Source organism: Prosopis cineraria, unplaced genomic scaffold (assembly GCF_029017545.1).
Source record: "Prosopis cineraria cultivar Desert tree isolate PC_DT_omini unplaced genomic scaffold, ASM2901754v1 PC6, whole genome shotgun sequence".
In the NCBI taxonomy this organism is placed as follows: Eukaryota; Viridiplantae; Streptophyta; class Magnoliopsida; order Fabales; family Fabaceae; genus Prosopis; species Prosopis cineraria.
The window spans coordinates 9,968,489-9,978,452 of record NW_026555337.1 but is presented as its reverse complement, the minus strand read 5'-3'; the positions used below and the strand labels follow the sequence as shown (position 1 = coordinate 9,978,452).

General features: G+C 30.7%; 1 pseudogene; it reads right to left on the bottom strand.

Moving 5' to 3' along the window:
- Positions 1-1,655: 1,655 nt before the first annotated feature.
- Positions 1,656-5,934, bottom strand: LOC129312583 (protein GRAVITROPIC IN THE LIGHT 1-like; annotated as a pseudogene).
- Between the last annotated feature and the right edge of the window lie 4,030 nt (positions 5,935-9,964).

The window sequence follows — 9,964 nt, the reverse complement described above, 5'->3', positions numbered from 1 at the left end:
CCGTGCTGGTCACACTCTATTTTGGGGCGTGACACTCTGATTTTTTTATAAGACATTTTCAACCGTTTCACACATCTTAAGAAAAGTTAGTTTTTTTTAAATCATAAAAAAATGATTTGTACTCTCATTTTTACCCTTGACTTTGAATAATGATACAATTATATTAAATATCTTCACCTTAATTAAAAAAGATAAAATTAAAAAATGTAGTTTAATTATTACAAAGTACATTATATTTTGAATTAAAAATTTCTTCTAGAATATATCCCATAAATAGGACCCAATAGAGTATTTTTTTTTTAAATAATCAAAAAGTGAAAAAAAATAACTTTAGACATGAATTATATATTTTATATACATTAAAAAACAATAAACTATCTTGAACCTAACCCCAAACCTGACTTTGGAGCACAGGATCATAGGAAAGGCACCCTGAAATATAAATTACAGCAAACCTAAAAATGAACACGTGATATTTTCTCATAGCATTAAACCCTATATATATATATATATATAATTATTAAAAAATACACATCAGCTTTTCTTTTCTTTTTCCCCAGAAAAAATGCACATAAGCCATTAACTGACACATCACCATATAATTAACGATGTTATTGTCTATATTAGCATAATTAACACTGTTAATGCCTACATCAGCACCCCTCTGAAAGTGTTTAAACCTAAAGTATAAACAAAGAAAATTGTAGAAATTTAAGAACACCAAAAATAAAAAGTAAAACCAATAACAAATCACGTGCAAAATATAGGGGTTCCCTTCTTTTTAAAAAAAAAAGTATAATGAGAATATTTTAGTAATTATACATAAAATTTATTAATAAAGAATGAATTTGAAACTTAAAGGTAATTTATTGCATATTTCATGGAACCTCAGTAATTAAAATTCCTGTGAAAGACTTATTTTCCCATTAATATTCAGAATTTGAGATATTTAAAGAGTGTCGATTTTCTGTTGTCAGCAGAAGAGCAATATTTAGAATTTGGAGAAATATTTTTAAAAGAGAATATTAATAAATCTCCGACCAAGAATAATCATTCCACCGGGATAAGGAATGAAAAAGATAGATACATCTGACAGTCAAATTTTAGAGGAGTCCAAGTACCAAAGCTCCTTTTACAATATTAATATCCCTCATTCATAGTCCCTTTATGCCTCTTCATAAATAACAGAAGAGAACAGCATTAAAAAGAAGATTATAAAACATTAAAATTCCCACCTACATATCATTTTCTACATTATTAATATCATGATATATATGATGCCACGTCTGGTAAAAGATGCCTCACAGCTAGACAGTCCTCTGTCACTTCCCTCTAATGTCATCAAAACTTGGGCCATCTCTCACTTCTCTGTGATCATGAAATAAAGAAAAGATGCAACGGTCCACGCGCTATCCTCCTTTCAAAATGCCAACATGCTAACGGACAAAGATGCCCCATTCAAATTACCCAAACCTCTGAACCCACCACAAACACAAACCTCGCGTCCTTTCCTTTCCTTTCCTTTCCTTCTGATATCTCTCAAGTTCTAAACTTTATTAGCTCACAGTTGATAAGTTCACCATATGCCTAATTGAGATATTTTTATATTTAAATGTAAATAAGAGCATATAAAATACACTACAGAGAGATGGGGATGAGAAGAGTCACATGGACATTAAGAATCCAGTTTGGAATCCAACACAGCACAACACAACTTACACAAGAAGCCAATTAAAAAAAGAACTCATCAAAATTGGAGTGTACCCTCCATAACACCTAACTGAGTTTTCATTGGCTCACTCTAGTTCTTGGTGCTTAACCATGCAACCCCCGTCTCTTCATTTTCTTTACTTGTCCCTTCATATGATTAAACCTAATTTACAAGTCTTCATCTGCAGACTGACCCTACCTAATCACCTCTAGCCACTTGCAGAGAAACAATGGCTTCTCGTGTCTCTCCAGTTGGCCACTAACCTTTGCTTCATGGAAGGTTCCCTCTTTTTAACCTTTGGTTGGGACCGTGAGAGGTAAACTTGGCACTGTATAACAGTCTTACCAATCTTGAAACCTGGTACTACTGTGAAAGCCACTTGTGGGTATGATTCCACCGTCTGGTCCGTCTCCGATGAGACGAAAATTTCTTCATTTACACTTTCCATGTACACATCAGAGAACCTGCATCCCTTCCTCAGTTGAAAGATTGAAGCTTGCGGCTCGAAAGAGAAGGCCAGGCAATGTAAGAGCCATACCCTCTTTGCCATCTCAGCAAATGACGAAAAGAAGCTGCTGCTGGGAAACTCTCCTGTATTCAGAAGGTTTCTCTGGTTCAGATCACCGAATATCGATGATTCCATCTTCGGATGAATAAGTCGCAAGTACTTGACCCGACAAAACTTTGCAAATGGAGATTTTGGTTTCTCGGCGAGATATTCTTTTGCTTTAATGGATTTCAGTTCGTTGAATCTCAGGAAGAACACTTGACGTAGATTGTTTCTATCTGGTAAAGACTCGTTCGGAAGGGAAAAATAGGGAACTGAAAAGAGTCAAACATTTCCCTGCAAACAAATGACTCAATTGCATAACACTTGTGATCCTCTTTCAAGTACACTACATTCTTTTCAATAGCATCCACTGCAGCATCAATGTCCCAACCAGCAGATCTCATCTCATCTACAATCAACCGAACAAAGTTCCGAATAGACCTGACCGTCTGGCGAAGGACTGTAATAAAATGGCCAGGATTTAGTCCTGATATATGAAGATTATCAAGCATAGATAACGACCCACTTTGGTTCAATCTCTTCTCCATTGACCTGTTCTGCTTAATAGCTTCCTGCAACTTGTCCTTAAGAAACACAACCTCGGATTCCTTGAGCTGAACCTGAGACTCTAACTTCTTCCCCATGATGCCATAAGTCTTAATAACACTATGAAGCTCCTTCAATTCGGCCTCCAGTATAGCTGTCTCTGGTGAAGAATCAAATTGCTTTTTCAAATAACACTGCTTTAGCTCAGACAAGTTCTTCAACTCAGAGACTAGCAATTGATCTGCGGCTTGAACGCCTTCAGGCTCATAAGGCGACTGAGCATACTGAAGTTGAGCATATGCAGCTTTAACAGATGAAATGCTAGCAAACAGTTTAGCAAGCAGAGCTTCCATGGCTGCTCTTTCCTGAAACTCATCTTTTTCATCAAAAGACTGAGACCAGTTCATAACCTTATCCACATTTCCTTCATCTTGGAGATCTCTATCTGTTTTAACATTCTTCAGTCCATCAACTGGAGCAATTCCAGTCAGAGTTCGAATATGAAGAATTTTGGCGATAGTTCGAGCCAGTTTCTTCTTGCTCGGTATCACAGCCAATGGCTGGACCGACTCCATCAGCAGAAAATTAACCAAGAATGCGAATCAACAAGGCAATTGTGAAATGGGTCTTCTTGTGCCTGAATTTGAAAAGATTGACAAGAGAACAATAATAAAGTTAGAAGATAATGGTGATCTTCATAATGAACATGCCCCAGAAAAGAAAAAAGCAACATGCTTTAATGCTTAGATCGAGGCCACTGATGAAGGACTGGAATTTCCTATTGTTCTTCATCTATTAAAGTTGAGTCTGCCCGCTTTCCACAGGGTATAAAGTCTCTCCGACAGCGGATTTAGAAGACAAGGAAGCTAAAATAACATATAAATGCATCAGAAGTTCAAAAGTTCAATGTTCATTTCAGGGCTATTAATCATCTTTCCCAAAATGACACGTTTTAGCAAAAAATTTAAATCATAAACAAGAATTTAACATCAAGCAAGGTATAGGAAAAGAAGATTCAGCGAATGAATCAAGTTAACAACTGTGATAAAAATGAGATCTTCAAAAAACAAAAAAGGAATAGCTCAAAACAGTGTAAACACAGTAACAAGCACAACGTTACTTTTTCCTGCTTTGACATGTTGGTCAGCTGTTGATGAGTATGCTAAAGTTTCGCTTCAGATAGCATAATCAAAACCCTTTTCTAATATTTTAATTCAATTTAATTGAACTGGAAATTAGTTTTATTTTCTTTGGCATAAATCATTCTGAAAGTAATCATGACTAAAGACAATGATTATCAATAACAATCCTATTTATCTCTCCCCCATAATAACAAGAAGGCAAGCACCACCACCAGATCTATAACTTCAGAAACGGTAAAAATACAGAAAAGAAATATTGAGAGGTCAAAAATCAAACGGTTTCAATTGCAATTATAACAAGTACAGATTACGATAAGAAATCTTATTTAACAAAGAAAACAAGTCTTGTGGGTATGATTTATAACTCTTAGGATTCCCTGACGTCCTGATTCAAGATCTAGAAAGATCTGGCTTTAGCAGCCTGAGTGTACAGGGGGACCTACCAAAGTGAATATCTGACATCAAATAATGCCTTCATAACATTTCATGCTTCATTATCCTATACAATGCCCAAATGTTTCATAGGTTCTAGCATGAGAGATGTGAGTAGTTAGTAACAAGTTGCTTTATTCTTTTGATATCACTTCTAGCTTTGCTTGGGTTAAGAGTGTATAAAATAACTATTCCTGTTCGTACTAGAAAGAAAATTTTGTCCTGTTAGCATAATTATGTTTTTCACGTGACTAAGATCACCACCTCATAAAGCACCCAAGGCTTCTGCAACTGTATACAAACATGTGAGCATCATCTTTTTAACCCGCCTTGACATTTTACTCACAGATTAACATAAACAGCCGTCATAACATATCAAATTAGTTTCATAAATTACTGTAATTTCAGAATCAACAAGGACAGACATCCAAATGACTATGGTTGAGAGTCGAGAGAGAGATGAAAGACCTTAAAAAAGCACACTAATGGAAGATGGAGCCTCAGAAACATGAACCAAATTCAGCTTAAGCCTAGACTAGAAAGTGAAGTAGCTGATTTAGTAAATAACCGATTTTACTAGAAAGGTGCTAAATACTGTGTTCATACTGCAAGAAAGATATTCTACCTAGAAGGCCAGAGATTATAAAAAAATCACAGGAAAAATGAATGATCAACAGAAGATTAGAAGAAAAAAGCCATTGATTTAGAATACCCCGATAAAAACATGCGACCACTTGAGAAATATCCCGAGAAATCGGACAATGAATGTATCAACTTCTTATTATTGTAAAGCGTGACTCTCAAGTAAACAGAGTCAAAACTGCGACCTTTTTTTTAAAAGCAAAATACTGCGACCTTGAAAAACCATGTAATTAAAGACATGCTGTGGTAAGAAAAACACCAAGAACAAGCCCCAGAAAACAGAAAATGATCCCCTTTTCCCCCAAAACGCTAAAAAGCAACACAACAAGACCTTAAAGCCAACGCAATGAGCACTCCAACCAGCTCACGGAAATGAACAAGAACCCCACAAAAAAAAAAAAGTTGAAGCAGATGACTGAGATCGAAGAAGAGCGATATGAAAAGCTCGTCGTTAGAAAGATATCAAAAACACGTACACGATCTTTTCATCTTCGAACTAGAATCCAACACAGCGGCTTCCGATTTCGATCCCCAAAAAAATAGGGGTGCGAAAAAGATGAAAGAAACGAACAATGAGAGGCGAAATGATGACAGAAACTAATGGAAATGGAAATGGGGTTTGCTAACCTCGCTATGAAACTAGTTTCTTTGAGTACCTTGATGCTTCAATTTCTTCAGTGCATCCTCAGACCAATGCTCGGCTTCGTTTTGCTTTTTCTTATTTCCCTGCCGTTCTGAAACGCAAGGTCCCTACTGATTACTGAAGGTACCACAGGCCTATAGTACCCCTTGAGAGAGACAGAGGGACACAGCTGGAAGAGAGAGAGAAGCAGAGCTGAAGGGAAGCAGAGCAGAGAGAGGAAAACAGAGGACCGGACGGGGAGGAGAGAGAAAACATTTGAAAAGACGAAAATGGGCAGAGCATTGGGAATAGGGAATATCACAGACACAATTGGTCTAGTCGCTTTCCCTGACCTATTGATACTATTTCTAGCTAGCCTTCCTCCACCACGTTACGACGGAAAAGACATTAGACAATTTTTTTTCTCCAATAGGTTTTTTTATATATACAGGGGCACATGAATTTTTTTTATATTTTAATTTTTTAAAACATATAAATTTGAAAGAATGACATTTTAGTCCCAAAAGAGTAATTTAATGTCAGTAAAGTCCCAAGAAATTGAAAAATGTTGACAAAATCCCACGGTACATCGATTGAAAATGAAAAGACGAAATCACCCCCTCTCTATATGGCAACAGGTGACGTAATGGTTTCAAAATCATTTCTCCACGCTCATCAATTACCCTCAAAAGTCAAAACTCTATATTGCCCTTTCTCCCTTTCCCAAACAAAATCCAAAATTCTAACATCTGATCTTTAAACAAAATTCTTAAAGAAATAAAAATAAGCAAAATTTATGACAGAAATTTTTATTAATTACAATGATTACATTTTATTAAAAAAAAATATTTCACAGGTTATAACTTATAAGTTTTATTATAATGTAACAAATAAATTACTAATAAATTTGCACCGAAATTTTTATTCAAATTACTAATAAATGTATTATATTAAAATTATTAGGTTAAATTAATAGTATAATATTAACAACTTAAATTTTTTTATTTTAATATATTTTGATTTTATAATTATATTTTTCATTTTTATATAGAAATAATCACTAATACATGTTTTATATTAAAATTCGTAGGTTAAATTACATTTTTTTAAATGACAAATTACTTGCAGCAGTAGCTGGATTTCCATAAAATTTATTTTGATTTGTTATATTATATTAAAATGCTTTCCTTCCATACCACAATATAAGTTATTATTAATTAATTTATATTTTAAAAATTTTAAAATATTAAATTTTTAAAAATTTACATATTTACATTTATACTCTTGAGTGTAACAAATATAACTTTTGAATTGTTCAAAATATTCTCATTAATTATTTAATAAAGTAAAGATGTACACCCTCCATTAAAAGTATAAATTATTTTTAATTGAATCTCACTTTTTAATAAAGTAATTATCTATTTTTAAATTAATATTATGTTTTATATTTACCTTTATTTAATAAAAAATTTTGGCCAAAATTCAATATCATGTTTCACTTTAAAATAAATATAAGTAATTTATTTATTAAGAATATTTTGAAAAATGCACAATAATTACGTTTTGAAATACTTAAAATACCTTATATTTTTTAACATTCAACTATTTAAAAAATATTTTACATTTTTTAATGAAAGAGTAATTAAAATATATATATATATATATATATATAAAACTTCTGCCAATTATGTTATATTTTGGACCAAATTAAACTTTTAGAAAAAGATTTATATTGTACTCCAATATAAGTTATATCTTGTAAAATATTTTTTTAAGAAAGTGTTTGTCATTATAGTTGATAAGAATTTCTGTTCATAAATTTTGTTTATTTTCTATTTTTGAAGAATTTTATTCAGAAATTAGAAGTTAAAATTTTGGATTTTGTTTGGGAACGAGTGAGAGGGAGATAGGGTTTTGAGTATCATCGTTATACAAGGAGAAATGATTTTTCAGAGTCACGTCACCTGCCGCTTTACAGAGAGAGGGGGATGATTTCGTCTTTTCATTTTTGATCAATGTACTTTGGGACTTTATCAACATTTTCCAATTTCTTGAGACTTTACTGATATTAAATTAGTTTTTTGGGTTACAATGTCACTCTGCCTATAAATTTTTTTAAATATATTCAAAAAAAATTTTAAAAATAAATTTTAAAAACAGTTAAAATTAGTAAATTATTCATTATTCAATTCATATATTTACCGCATTCATATCTCTTTTTCACATTTGAGCACACTTTCCAAGAATTTTGTATACTTTGTGCCGTGTATGTTTGTGCACCCATGGGCTCCCCGTTTTTGACCTGAATTAATGCCTTGGATCTAGTCTAATTTTAATTCTAAAACTGAATTAAAAATATATAATAATATTTTCTTGATCAAAAAAATATCTAATATTTGATTTTTTTATTGTTTCACCCGTTATTTATTTGTACAATATTTGCATTAAGCCAGTAATTCATGGTGATTGAGATAAATTTGGACTGAACTAATAATACTTGAATATGTCAAAAATTTAGTATTTAATTAAATCCCACCCTAACACATTAGGTTTACTCGGGCCAATATGAATACCTAAATTATTAAAAAAAATTGGCCAATTTTTAATTTTTTTTGTGATCAATTTCAATGTTTACCTTGAAAAGTTAAGATTTTTCAGACAATAAAACTCTAAAATACATTTTTCTGCTTGCTAATTTAAGATTAAGTATTGAAAGAGTAATCATGAAAGCATATGAATTAATATCTAATGTTTGTTTTTCTTTAATAATTTTTAAAAAATATTTAAAAGTCATTATTGAAAAATTAAAATTTTATTTAGCAGTGAAAACTGTAGGAAATAACTTGAAAGGGGTTTATGAATGCTTTATTTATTACTCTCTTCATTGTAAATTATAAAACACTTTTAAATAAAATTTTACATATTAATAAACTTTATTAAATAGACTAAACTACGTTGTTTTTTTAAATAAAAATATAAAATTTTAAAATATCCTTCAATTAATAGTCTAGAATTTACACTTAATTAGTATTAAATAGAGAGAGAGAGGGTAATATCAGAATAAGTTTATTTAATAAAATCTTAATTTTCTCAAGGTGTCTTATATTTTGAGAAAATAAATCTCTCTCAAAAATATTTTATAATTTGAGATGGAGTGAGTATATTTTATACTCCTTCTATCCTAAATTATAAGGCACTTTTGAAGGAGTTTTTCAGTCTCAAAATATAAGACATTTTAAGTAAATTAAGGTTTCATTAAATACATTAATTTTAATATTACCCTTTCTCTTTTTATGATTAATTTTTTCAATCTCTTCTCTCTTGAATATATTAAATGATAAGTATTTTTAAAAGTTTATATTTTTTTGAAAAGATAAGATTGTTAAGTGTATTTAATAAAATTTATTGATATATAAAATTTTATTTAAAAGTGTCTTATAATTTAAGATAGATGAAGTATTAGTTTTGATTGACAACAAATTTGAGAAAAGGAGACATCAAAAATGGATAATTTTATATCTACCTATGTAAAGGCAAGCACGGATCTATGAATAGGAAATGTTGTGTGAGTATCCACAGAAGCTAAATTATCAATAGGTTCTCCAAATACTTCAGCATTACTGATGAAATCAATTATTGTTCTTTGTTATATTTTAAATATTTCTCTAATCCTGTTTATAGTGTAGAAAGAGAAAAAAAAAATTTACTCTTATTTATAGGGTAGTTGTCAATTATTAATAATTCTCTTTAAATTTATGCCCTTATTAAATGCTTTCAATAAAAATACCAATAATAAAATTTAAGAATATTTATTATGAGTAAAGGTGAAAATTTGTTAAATTTTAAGATAAGGTTAATAAAAGTTGAGTTTTTTCTTCACTTCAATAAAACACACTCCCTCAGTTTAAAATATAAAGTATTTTTTAAAGAGTTAGATGTTTAAAAATATAAGGCATTTTTAATCTCTTGAGGTGTAATTATTGTCTTTTTTTTAAAGTGCCCTTAGTGATAATAATTTTATATTTATTATAGGGTGTTTAATAGGGGTAAATATGAAAAGATAAAGTTAGTTAAAAAATAAAAAACTATTTTTATTGAAGGGTTAAATTTAACTAAAAATATTTTATATTTTTAAATAAAAAATATTAAAATAATTTATAAATAAAATTCGGAAGGATACGTTTAAACATAAAAAGTATTGATATGATCAAATTCCATATAACCTAAATTTTGAATTTGTGTTAAAAGGAGCGTTCATAGTTGACGTCCAACGGTGGATCTATCAAGCTTATCTTGGATAAAATAATACCTGCACAAAC